The sequence below is a fragment of the Rhineura floridana genome, chromosome 18 (assembly GCF_030035675.1).
Source record: "Rhineura floridana isolate rRhiFlo1 chromosome 18, rRhiFlo1.hap2, whole genome shotgun sequence".
In the NCBI taxonomy this organism is placed as follows: domain Eukaryota; kingdom Metazoa; phylum Chordata; class Lepidosauria; order Squamata; family Rhineuridae; genus Rhineura; species Rhineura floridana.
This window is the reverse complement of record NC_084497.1, coordinates 19,528,170-19,541,333: the sequence shown is the minus strand read 5'-3', so window position 1 is coordinate 19,541,333 and position 13,164 is coordinate 19,528,170. Positions and strand designations below refer to the sequence as shown.

The 13,164-nt window shown below is 46.7% G+C and overlaps 1 pseudogene; it reads right to left on the bottom strand.

The window, feature by feature from the left end:
- Window positions 1–12,098: 12,098 nt before the first annotated feature.
- Window positions 12,099–12,212, bottom strand: LOC133372981 (5S ribosomal RNA; annotated as a pseudogene).
- Between the last annotated feature and the right edge of the window lie 952 nt (window positions 12,213–13,164).

The following is a 13,164-nucleotide window of genomic DNA, read 5'->3' as shown; positions in this document are numbered from 1 at the left end:
GGTATCCTCCTGGGTTGCCTCGCTGGGATGGGACTTGGAGGCATGGTGCTACGGTGGCTCCGATCCTTCCTAGAGGGGTGAACCCAGAAGGTGGTTATGGGGGATACCTGCTTGACCCCCTGGCCATTGACCTATGGGGTCCCCCAGGGTTCAGTCCTGTCCCCCATACTATTTAATATCTACATGAAACCGCTGGGAGAGGTTATCCGGAGTTTTGGGGTTCGGTGTCACCAATATGCGGATGACACCCAACTCTATTCCTCCTTTCCACCTAATGAAACCAAGGAAGCCGTCCAGGTCCTAAACCGCTGCCTGGTATCAGTGATGGACTGGATGGGGACAAACAAGCTGAAACTAAATCCTGACAAGACAGAGGTGCTCCTTGTCAGTCGGAGGGCGGATCAGGGAATAGGGATTCAACTTGTGCTGGACGGGGTTACACTCCCCCTGAAATCTCAAGTTTGCAGCTTGGAAGTACTCCTGGACTCAACTCCGAGCCTGGAGGTGCAGGTCTCTGCTGTGGCCAGGAGTGCCTTCGCTCAATTAAGATTAGTGCGCCAGCTGCGCCCGTTCCTTGACCTGTCAGACTTGACTACGGTAACACATGCCTTAGTTACATCCCGATTAGACTACTGTAACGCACTCTACGTAGGGCTGCCCTTGAAGACTGCTCGGAAACTTAAATTGGTACAAAGAGCGGCAGCCAGAATGTTAACTGGAGCTGATTTCAAAGAACATACTACTCCTTTGCTATACCAGCTCCACTGGCTGCCAATCTGTTTCCGGGCACAATTCAAAGTGCTGGTTTTGACCTATAAAGCCTTATACGGCTTAGGTCCAGGCTATCTGTCAGACCGTGTCTCCCTCTATGAACCTGTCCGGATTTTAAGATCATCCGGTGAGGCCCTCCTTCCTATTCCATCTTTCTCGCAAGTTCTTCTTGCTGAGACACAGAATAGGGCCTTTTCGATGGCTGCCCCTAGATTGTGGAATTCCCTCCCTAGCGAGGTTCGGTTGGCTTCCTCGCTATCGTCCTTTCGCGCCCAGGTGAAGACTGTTTTATTTAGGCGGGCTTTTAACTGAAAATGTTATAGTTTTAATCTATTTTGATTTAATCTATTTTTAATTGTTTTTAACATGCATGTTGGTTGTTCTGATTGTTTATTGTTTTAATTGTGAGCCGCCCTGAGTTCCTTGGAAGAAGGGCGGGGTATAAGTATTTTAAATAAATAAATAAATAATAATAAATAATAAAGGCAGTCAGTCCCCGGCTGCTTTCATTTCCTGTGTTTAACAGATGCTCAGTTGCTGCATGTAAGGGCACCCTTTGACATTCCAGGATAGCACAGCCCTTTGGTGCGCTATGGAAATATGCAGAGATCCCCAGCAGTCTGAGCTGTGTGTGTGCCAGTGTGTGTATTTACCTGAGTAGCAGGCTTTTACCCTGCATTTACATCACTGAGACTTAAGACTTAGTAAAACAAGAAAAGCTATTTTATTTATAGAAATACATAGTAGATAGGAAAGGCATACCTAGTTCTAACTAAGTTGGAGGCGCAGTGCCCAGACGTGGGTATTGCCCTCATGGCTCAGGAGAGAGAGCAAAGACAGAGATGTCTCCTCTCTCCTTGGACAGTCAAAGAAGAAGACAAAGGAAGGAGGGGCAGATCAGCTTCCCTGAGCATATCAGTTTACAATGGAAGGAAGTTCGGTAGAGAAGAGCACAAGTAAAGGTAGGCAAGCCTAGCCAGCTGGAGGACTCTAACTCTATCTTCTTTCTGGAATACTTATAAAAGAACCCAAACAGGAGCTGCTCTTGCCCCACTTCCAACATGGTGCAACTCTTTGGCTGGGTTGGGAAGACGCAAAGGATGATGCTGTAATGTTGGATGATTCAGGACAGACCAAAGGAAGTCCTTCTTCACACAGGGCATGGCTAATCTATGGCACTCGCTCTTACTAGAGGCAGTGATGGCCATCAACTTGGATGGCTTTGAAAGAGGACTACATAAACTCATGTAGGATTCGGCTATCAGTGGCTACCGGCCCAGATCACTGTGCTCTGCCTCGATTGTCAGAGACAGTATGTCATGGCCCCGTCAGAGGACTCATCAGACGAGGATGACTCAGGAGTAACAGCAGCAGACCCAGAAGCAGCAGACCCAGAAGGAGAAATGGAGGAAACTCCTGAGAACCCAGCTCCTTCTCCCTCTCAGCTGCAGAGCACCCCAGACACGGCTGAAGCCCTTCAGCCAGACGCAGCCAGTGAACAGGATACTCCCCCCTCACCTGCAGAACGTAGACAACAGAAGGTCAGGCAGAAGAGGGGCAGGCCTGTCCACTTAAGGCCAAAACGCTTATGGCTCACACCTGCTGACAAACCTGCTCCTTAAAAGTCAAACCTTGGGTTCAGCTTGTTGCTGACTACAACGTCAGGCGTGACCACTGTGTGTCTTCCTATCCCCTGAACCTTGACTTGGACTGATCTCTCGGCAAACTAGACCCGGACTTTCACTGACATCTCTTCTGGATTTCTGGCTTGGCACATAAGCTTTGAACGGCCTCTGCCCTTATCTTGCTTCCTCCTTGCTAGCCTGGCAGATTTATAGCCAAGCTGCCAGCTGAGGACTTACTGCCTGGCAATTACTAAGGAATCTCCAGCCCTGCCTGCACCCCCACCGACACTGCTGTCTCAGTGAAGAGCTGACACAGTATTCCTCTGAATGCCAGTTGCTAGGAGTCACAAGTGGGGAGAACTGCAGTTGTGTTCAGGTCCTGCTTGTGGGGTTCCCATTGGGGCATCTGGTTGGCCACTGTGAGAACAGGAGGCTGGACTTGATGGGCCTGTTGTATAGATGTTAGCAGAGATCGTCAATGGTCTGAGTTGCATGTGTGCCAGTGTGCGTGCGTTTATCTAAGCAGCAGGCTTTTACCCTGCATTAGGATCACTGAGACTTAAGACTTGGTAAAATAAGAAAAGCTATTTTATTTATAGAAATACATAGTAGATAGGAAAGGCATACCTAGTTCTTCTAACTAAGTTGGAGGCGCAACGCCCAGGTTTGGGAGTTGCCCTCGTGGCTCAGGAGGGAGAGAGCAGAGACAAAGGTGTCTCCTCTCTCTCGGACAGTCAAAGAAGAGAAGAGAGGAAAGGGCAGAAGGAGGAGGGGCAGATAAGCTTCCCTAAGCGTATCAGTCTGCGACGGAAGGAAGTCAGTCAGAGCATCACAGGTCAAGGTAGTCAAGCCTAGCCATCTGGAGGACCCAAACTCTATTTACCTTCTGGAACATAAACAAAAGAACAAAACAGGAGTTGCTCTTGCCCCACTTCCAACAGGGCCCCCTTTGACCTGATCCAGCAGGCTCTTCTTAGGATGCCTAGTTCAGTGCAGAGCTTTATAAACCATGGCAAGATGATGGGCTTTTCCTAGGCCAGCAGTGGAGCCAAAAGGATGTATGTTTTAATAAGAGGTCAGGACTCTTCTGGAGGTAGACCGGAAACGATGGTTCACCAAGGAGGCACACTGTCATATCATGTCGACTACGGAGGGTCCAGTGTGAGCTTTGAAACAGCACAGAGCAACCTCAATGACCCAAGAGTTCTGATGCCCAAAAATTGGCGTTCGACTGGAACCTGGGAGACCAGGGTTCAAGTCCTCATGAAGCTTACTGGGTAGCCTTGGGGTAGGTGCTGTCTCTCAGGCTAACCTACCTCACAGGTGAGGATAAAACGGGGGGAGGGAAGAACCATGTATGCCACCTCGAGCTCCTTCAAGGAAATTTGGGATATACATGCACCAATGAATAACATGATAAATAATCTCCTTTAAAGCCATCCAAGTTGGAGGCCATCACTGCTTCCTGTGGGAGTGAATTCCACAGATGTGCTGTGTGAAGAAATATAAAATTTTAGAAAGTAATTATCAATACCTTGGCACAGTGATTAACCAAAAGGGAGACAATAGTCAAGAAATCAGAAGATGGCTAGGACTGCGGAGGGCAGCTATGAGAGAACTAGAAAAGGTCCTCAAATGCAAAGATGCATCACTGAACACTAAAGTCAGGATCATTCAGACCATGGTATTCCCGATCTCTATGTATGGATGTGAAAGTTCGACAGTGAAAAAGCGGATAAGAGAAAAATCAACTCATTTTAAATGTAGTGTTGGAGGAGAGCTTTGCACATACCATGGACTGTGAAAAAGACAAATAATTGGGTGTTAGAACAAATTAAACCAGAACTATCACTAGAAGCTAAAATAATGAACCTGAGGTTATCATACTTTGGACACATCATGAGAAGACATGATTCACTAGAAAGGACCATAATGCTGGGAAAAAGAGAAGGGAGTAGAAAAAGAGGAAGGCCAAACAAGAGATGGATTGATTCCATAAAGGAAGCCACAGACCTGACCTTACAAGATCTGAACAGGGTGGTTTATAACAGATGCGACTGGAGGTCACTGCTTCATAGGGTCGCCATAAGTCCTAATCAACCTGAAGGCACATAACTACAACAAGAAATGGATGAGGTTCTTTCCATGCTCTTCCCTCTAGGAGCTGCTGGTGTCAGTCCCTGTGATTTCCCACATCAAACGTCAGTTCTCCCACGGGTGGTTGTATTTATGCAATGGCTTGATCCCAGTCCATTGTTGTTATATGCCTGCAAGTCGATTATGACTTGTGGAGACCCTATGAATCTTTTGGATGTAATTAATTAATTTGGATGTATTCATAGGGTTTTTGTGGTAAGAGGTATTCAGAGGTGGTTCACCATTGCCTTCCTCTAAGCCTACAGGCACCCGGGATTTCCAGGCAGTATCCCATCCAAGTCCTAACCAGGCCTGACCCTGCTTAGCTTCCAAGATCAGACGCGACCAGGTGTGTTCAGGGCAGTATGGCCGTACCTGGTCCATTACCATTCCCTAAATACATGCAAACAAATCAGCTTCTTCACCGAGGGATTGGCTCTAAGAGCCTGATGTTTAGAGGACTAGCCTAGGCAATCTGGAGCCGTTTTGGAGCATATCAACCCAGATTGCTTTGTTTTAGAAAAGAAAACAAAGCTGTGCAAGACTCTCCCTGCCTCATTTTTAAGAGCTGCCCCCTCACTCTCCTCTCCGGCTCCTCTTTTTCTCACATTCAGCTTCTCGAAATCCTTCCAGATGCTCTCTCTCTCTCTCTCTCTCATGCTTGCTCGCTCCCTTTCACCACCACCCCGCATTCCACCTGACACATCCATCTTGCAAAGGCTGTTGCCTGCCTTCATAAAAAAAATTGCCATGAACCGCGTGCAATATATATATATATATATATATATATATATCGGTTTCTTTGCTAAGAAAGACTGTGGACGTTGTGGGGATGTTAAGTCAACAGAAACTAGGCCTGTGGATGGGAAACACAGGGGAGGAGGCAGCATCTATAATCGGAAAGTTTAGGGTTGTGTTTTGGGGTTTTGAGGTCCTCTCCCCTCCTTGTTTTTGAAGGGAGGAGACCCAGATGTTCACATCTGTCAACACTTAAACCATGAGAAAGGGAGGGTGTAAACTTCACTTTGTATTTATTTATACAGGTATTTCTCAACCTTCCTTCTTCAGCCTCAAAGGGTTTCTAGGTCGGCTAACCACCATCATAATTACAACAGCAACCAAGCAAATAATCCCACTTAAAAATAAAAACAGAAAGAACAGCAGGAAGGGATATTGAAACGAAATCAGCCCCAAAGCTAAGATGTTTCTCCCTCCCCTCTCTCTCATCTTAGAGATCTGGTGTAGCGCAGAGGCTAAGAGGCTGAGCTGCAAATCAGGAAGCCTCTGGTTCGAATCTCTCCTCTGCCATGAAGTCACTTAGGGAGCCCCCTCTCCCTCTGCCTCAATCTCCCTGATCTGCAGTATGGGAGATAATGATACTGGCTTACCCTGCAGGGTTGTTGGAAGTTAGGGGTCGCCAAGGTGCCGGTGTGCCTGTCGGTACGTCCTATAGCACCCGCGAAAGGTCACAGTATATATCACCTCAAAAATCCGCAATAGAGGAGTTATCTGTGACTAAATCCTACCCAGAAGAAATAAATGAAGCTCAGCGAGTCATGCCCATTAGCTTCAGTCGGTCTACTCTGAGTAGGGCTACCATTGAATACAACCCTCTATCTGCACAGAAAGCGGGCCTGTACTGAGTCAGACTGACTGATCCATCTTGCTCAGTATTGTCCACTCTGACTGGAAGTGGCTGTCCAGGTTTTCAGACCGGGGACATTCCCAGCCCTACCTGGAGATGCTGGGGATTGAACCTGGGACTTTCTGGCATGCAAAGCGGAGACTCTACCAATGAGCTATGGCCTTTTCACTGGGACAGCCTCCCCCACACTGCAGCCCGGATGCATGCCCCTATGGCAGCCATTTTTAAATACACCATGCCTCATGGTAGCCATTTTATAATATGACCCCCCCCCAGGGTAGCTATTTTGTGACTGGCACCCAAGTCATGTCCTCAAAATCCCACATGTGCCCATTGCTATCCCCTTATCCTGGTTTGGAAATCCGCAGAGAAATCATGCATCTTATCCAAATGCAAAATGTACTATAACTCAGGGCCTTCCACCTTTTGTTAAAAATACTGATTGGCATGGGATTCAGAATGGAAGAAGAGGATGGACTTTCTTGCACAGCTGTCCTGACTTGCTTGTTGGCCTTGCCTTCTGGTTTCTTCTCTCTCCGTGACTTCCCATGGCTAGTCCCACTGTTCCTGGCTCTCAGGTAGCTCAGAGGCTCCTCAGTGGACATTCAAAGGTTCCTCACCATACGATTTAACCTTGGGGCTGCTCTTGGGATTTGTTGATATTCACACGGCTGCCAGCTGGTTTTTCAAAATGGTTTTTTTGTTAAATTTTTGTTGAAGTCTAATTTAAGTGTGATTTTAACGATGGGATTCTGATGGTGTTGTTTTGGTATGGGGAACCGAGGGCCAAAGGTGGCCCTCCAGCTCTCTCTATGTGGCCGGTGGGACTTTCCCTAGGCCACATCTCCTCCCCATGCCATGCCCACTCTCCCCAGGCCACACCCACCATCGGCCCCGCTCTGCACCCTCCATCTGCCTGAATGGCGATAATACCTTTGGCTTCCCCAGTGTGGTGTAGTGGTTAAGGTGTTGGACTATGACCTGGGAGACCAGTGTTCGAATCCCCACATAGCCATGAAGCTCACTGGGTGACCTTGGGCCAGTCACTGCCTCTCAGCCTCATGAAAACCCTATTCAGAGGGTCACCATAAGTCGGAATCTACTTGAAGGCAGTACATTTCCCGCCCCCCCAATGGACAGATCCATGACGGTTATGGTTGACCTCCATGGTCGGAGGCAGGATGCTTTCAAATACCAGTTGCTTGAAACCGCCAGAGGGCTGGGTGCTCTTTGCAGCCTTGCAGGCATCCCATGGGCATCTGGATTGGCCACTGTGAGAACAGGTTGCTGGACTAGATGGTCCCTGGAAGCTTCCCCATGATGGAATGTGGCCCTGGAGTGGGAAAAGGTCCCCCGCTCTTGTTACAGCATGCTTTTTATGTGAGCCATGTGAAGAGGACATTTGGTTTTGACAAGCATATGGGCTGAAATCTAGGGTGGCATTTATTGCTAGTCCTGTGCAGAGGAGACCCATCGAAGTGAATGGACATTAATAACTCCTCTGTGTTCCTGGAATGAAAGAAGTTAGATTGACAGGCACGCAGGGGAGAGCCTTTTCAGTTGTGGCTCCCAGACTTTGGAATTCCCTGCCCCAAGAAGCCCGCTTCGCTCCCTCCCTGATGGTTTTCCGGAAACTTGTAAAAACGATTTTGTTCCGGAGAGCCTTTGGTTGGGACTGATGGGTCAGCCTGACACTGTTTTAAGTTTTTTATCTTTTATATTTTTATCTTTTAAGTTCTTTTATTCTCACTCCCTCATATGTGTATGTATGTTTGTATGGGTGTGTATGTGTATGCATAATGCATTTTATGTATTTTAATGGTATTTTATGCATTTTAATTGACTGTAACGTTTGTGTTTTTATTGTGTGTTCTACTATACATGTGTGCAATTTTATTGTAGCCGCCCTGAGTGCACCACTGTAGGGGAGAAAGGCGGGATAGAAATATTTTAAACAAACAAATAAATAAAATAAACTTAGGTTCATTTAGTTCGGTGGGTCTACTCTGAGCAAGACTTAGCTGGATGCAACCTGGAAGGCAGTAAGCAATGTACTTGCTTCATTAGTGCAAGGATTTCCTCCTGCACAATGGAACTTCCCTTCTCTCTCCTCTCATGCATACACCAAATCTGTTCTGTGGGGGCTGGGTGGGAACCCAGGGCGGATTTAGGAGGCGCATGGGGGGCACAGGGAGGGGACAGGGTGGGGTTTTTCTGTTGCACAGGTTAAAGTCTTTGTGGGTGATGAAACTAGTGCACTGAATACTACCCAATAAAATTTAAAAATAATGAACTTTCTGTCTTTGGAACACATTAATACCTCATTTAGGAAAGTAGATGTGTTCCTGGATATTACTTCTTTAACAGAGGTACCAGAGGTAGGAACAACATGGAAAGAATAGGGATAGGTTCCCATACCAGCTCATAGATGGTGTGGGCAGCTTCAGCAGGGCTTTAAAGGGTACCTACCCGGCACCCATCCTCTCCCCCTCCTTCCCCCTCCCCTCCTCCTCCTCTGAATCATATTGCATCCTTTCCTCCCCAGCCCAGGGAGAAAGCAAGAGATCCCTTTAACACAAAGCAAACACCGAGGCTGGTCAGTTTCACCTTGAAGCAAAGGCACAGGCTTGAAAGTTTATCCATAGCAAAGCAAAGCTGGTCAGTTTCACCTTTTTTAAAAAAAAACACCTTCCTTAAAAGGAGCTTCCTTCCTGTAGGATCCCTTAACTGAGGTATTGCTGTATTATATAAAAAATAACTGGCTTAGGTTGTCAGAGTAAAAATGTGGTGCATGTGTGAGGAAGCAGCTTCTGCATTCCAGTCTCATCGCTTTTCCTCATGTTATTAATTAAACATTTTTTCAGATTGTCTGTAGCAGCTCTCAGCGTTCAGAGGAACTGCGCAAGTTAAAAAAAAAAGCATGTTTAATTCATCATTTGCCCCCCAGTCTTCCATCTATTTTCCTGCATTCATCCATATGCACTTTCCTGGGGAATTTAAGTTTCCAAAAAAGCACTCAATGTTTCCCCCCACAGATACATATCACCCCCCTTCTTTCCTGTTTTGTTGCATTACTGTCTTCTGAAGAGTTTTATATTTATTCAATTAGCCAAAGGTGCTTCCTTATTCAGCAGGAGCCAAAAAAAACAAACAAACCCATAAACAGCTAGTGCCTTCTTTTGAAATCTGTGATTTGCTGAAATCCGCTACACAAGAGTTTAATGATGGTGTGTGTGTATGTGTACTTGAAAGGGGGAAAATAGCCATTGATTACATGATAAAGTGAATTAATTAAACTGCTGCTGACTGCATGTTTGGCCTTTTCATCTCCCCTTCCTGTGTGCAAACAGGAAAGCTGACAGAAGACGGAAGCCAAGAAAAATGGGTGCTCCCCAAATTTATGCCAGATGACTCCCTTTCATCATTCGGTGGAGTTGAAGACTGCTTTTCAAACTGTTCAGGCAGAACCTGAGGGTTGCTTGATGTTTATCAGGGGATCCTCGCTAAATTATATCATCATCCACAACAGCAGCAGAAGTGTACTGATAGACAACTTTCTTTGAGCGATAGCTATTATTTCTAATCTAATTTGGGACATAACTCAGAATGGTCCTGCTTCCCATAATGGGCACCTCTTTGGCCAATTTGAGCACTGAAAGTTGGGCTAGATGGGCCTCTGGGCAGGGCTCTTCTTATGTTCTTATGTTTTAATGTCCTTAATAGAATGGAAAGTTGGGCCAAAAACGAAATTTAACAGAGAAAAATGCCAAGTTTGGAATCTGGGAAAGTGGGTGGGCATGCAGGGGGATAGGGTGGGAGATACCGGGCTTGGTGGTAGTATGTGTGAAAAGGATCTCAGGGCTGGAGTAGGTCACAAGATGACCATGAGCCAGCAGTGGGATGCAGCTGCAAAAAGGGCCAGTGCAATATTTAGGCTGCATTAATAGGACCATCATTTTCAAGCCAGGAGAAGTAATTGTTCTGCTTTATTCTACACTAGCAAGACCTTATCTGGAGGACCATGTCCAGTTCTTGATGAGACAAACTGGAATGGGGTCAGAGGAGGACAATGAAGATGGTCACGGTTGTGGAAAACATGTCCTATGAGGGAAGTTTGGAGATCCTGACTGTTCACAGGAACATAGGAAACTGCCTTACAGTGAGCCAGATGATTGGCGTTGTCTACACAGTATTGTCTACACTGACTGGCAGCTGCTCTTCAAGATTCCAGAGAGGGAACATCCCCAACTCTACCTGGAGATACTGGTGGTTGAACCTGGGACCTTCTGCATGCAAAGCAGATGATCTAACCACTAAGCTACAGCACTTCCCCAAAGACATAGAAATCTCCTTTATCCTGAGTCAGACCATGGTTCCATCTAGCTCAGTATTGGCTACACTGACTGGCAGTGGCTCTCCAGGGTTGCAGGCAGGGAGTCTCTCCCACAGCCTCACCCAGAGATGCCATTGGGGATTGAACCTGGGACCTTCTGCATGTAAAACACATGCTCTATTACAGAGCTACAGCCTTTCTGTTAAGACACAGGAACTTAGGAAGCTGTCTTATACTGAGTCACCTGTGGTTCTCCCCCAAAGGTATTTCACAATTGCAGAGATCTGTTTTCCTCTCTCCAGCCTTCTCTTTAACAACAACAATAAAAAAAAGAATAAGAGCGAGGAAAAAGAATCCTCCATTCTTGAGGTCTGGCAGTACATAAATTTATTTAAATTTAATAAGTTAATTCACAGGTTAAGATCCAGGCAGTTCATTGATTGTGAATCTCGAGTTGGGCAACAGTTCTAATTTATGCCCATGGCAGGATGTTTTCACAACCTTGTAAATAGGTTTCCTCAAGGCTTCCGGCTCCATTACCTGAAGAGACTGTAATAAAAAAACAGAACTGGCCTCTGATCGATCTGCGTTTTTCAATTCCTGAGCCCACCGGAATGTTGCTTTAGGCTGTGCTGTGCTTACAGCAGAATGAAGGGGGTGATAGCTCAGGGGCAGAGCATCTGCTCTGCATGCAGAAGGCCTCGGGTTTGATTCTTGGCATCTCCAAGTAGGGCTCAGAGAGATCCTGGTAGCTTGGCATTAAGAATGTAAGAAAAGGACTGCTGAATCAGACCAAACGCCCCTCTAGTCCAGCTTCTTGTTTCCAACAGTGGCCAGATGGCTCCAGGAAGCTTACAGGCAGGACATGAAGGCAAACAGCCCTCCCTCACTGTTACTCACCTGGACATAAGACCCCTCCTGGATCAGGCCAAAGGGGGCCCATCTAGTCTAGCATCCTGTTCTTACAGTGGCCAACCAGATGCCCCAATGGGAAGCCCGCAAGCAGGACCAGAGCGCAACTGCACTCTTCCCACTGGGTGCTCTCCAAAAATGGTCATACCACGCCTGATGAGTTTTGTGTAATGCAGGGAAATGAGCAAGAATATGACAGCCCTGCTCACTTATACCTGTAGTCTAAAGCGGTAAATCCCATCCTGCCACTGAATGCAAAGGCCATAGCTCAGTGGTAGAGCACCTGTTTTGCATGCAGGAGGCCATAGGTTCAAGGCCCTGTATCTCCAGCTAGGGCTGGGACAAAAACTTGGTCTGAAATCCTGGACAGCCACTGCCAGTCCGTGTAGGCAGTATTGAACTAGATGGACCAATGGTCTGACTCAGTATAAGGCAGCTTCCTGTGTCCCTCTGCACCATCTTACCATATTTAATACCTCATTTGGGGTGAGAGGAAGTGGGAGGGAAAGAGAGAACATTTTCAGCACTACGGACAGCAACCACAATGGTTGCATTGTTGTTATATGCCTTCAAGTCGGTTACGACTTATGGTGACCCTATGAATCCTTTTTGGATATATTCATAGGGTTTTCGTGGTAAGAGGTATTCAGAGGTGGTTTACCATTGCCTTCCTCTAAGCCTACAGCACCTGCCCAGGCGGTCTCCCATCCAAGTCCTAACCAGGCCTGACCCTGCTTAGCTTCCGAGGTCAGACGAGATCAGGAGTGTTAAGGGTAGCATGGCCATAGGCCAATGGTTGCATAGAGTCCTACTAAATGCTAGTCCTACTCAGAGAACATAAGAACATAAGAAGAGCCTGCTGGATCAGGCCAGTGGCCCATCTAGTCCAGCATCCTGTTCTCACAGTGCCCAACCAGGTGCCTGGGGGAAGCCCACAAGCAGGACCCGAGTGCAAGAACACTCTCCCCTCCTGAGGCTTCCGGCAACTGGTTTTCAGAAGCATGCTGCCTCTGACTAGGGTGGCAGAGCACAGCCATCATGGCTAGTAGCCATTGATAGCCCTGTGCTCCATGAATTTGTCTCATCTTCTTTTAAAGCCATCCAAGCTGGTGGCCATTACTGCATCTTGTGGGAGCAAATGCCACAGTTTAACTATGCGCTGAGTAAAGAAATACTTCCTTTTGTCTGTCCTGAATCTTCCAACATTCAGCTTATTTGAATGTCCACGAGTTCTAGTATTATGAGAGAGGGAGAAGAACTTTTCTCTATCCACTTTCTCAATGCCATGCATAATTTTATACACTTCTATCATGTCTCCTCTGACCCGCCTTTTCTCTCAACTAAAAAGCCCCAAATGCTGCAACCTTTCCTCGTAAGGGAGTCGCTCCATCCCCTTGATCATTCTGGTTGCCCTCTTCTGAACCTTTTCCAACTCTATAATATCCTTTTTGAGATGAGGCGACCAGAACTGTACACAGTATTCCAAATGCGGCCGCACCATAGATTTATAAAACAGCATTATGATATCGGCTGTTTTATTTTCAATACATTTCCTAATTATCCCTAGCATGATAACAGACTATTTGAAGTTCACAGATATGACTAACTTAGGTCCATTGATTTCCGTGGGTCTACTCCAAGTAGGACCTAGTTGGCTACAGCCCATGTGATCTCCTAGGTAGAAGTTGCCCCTTTGGGTTGCTTTCCGTGATGCTTAAGCTTTGTAGGCGAGGTTATAAATT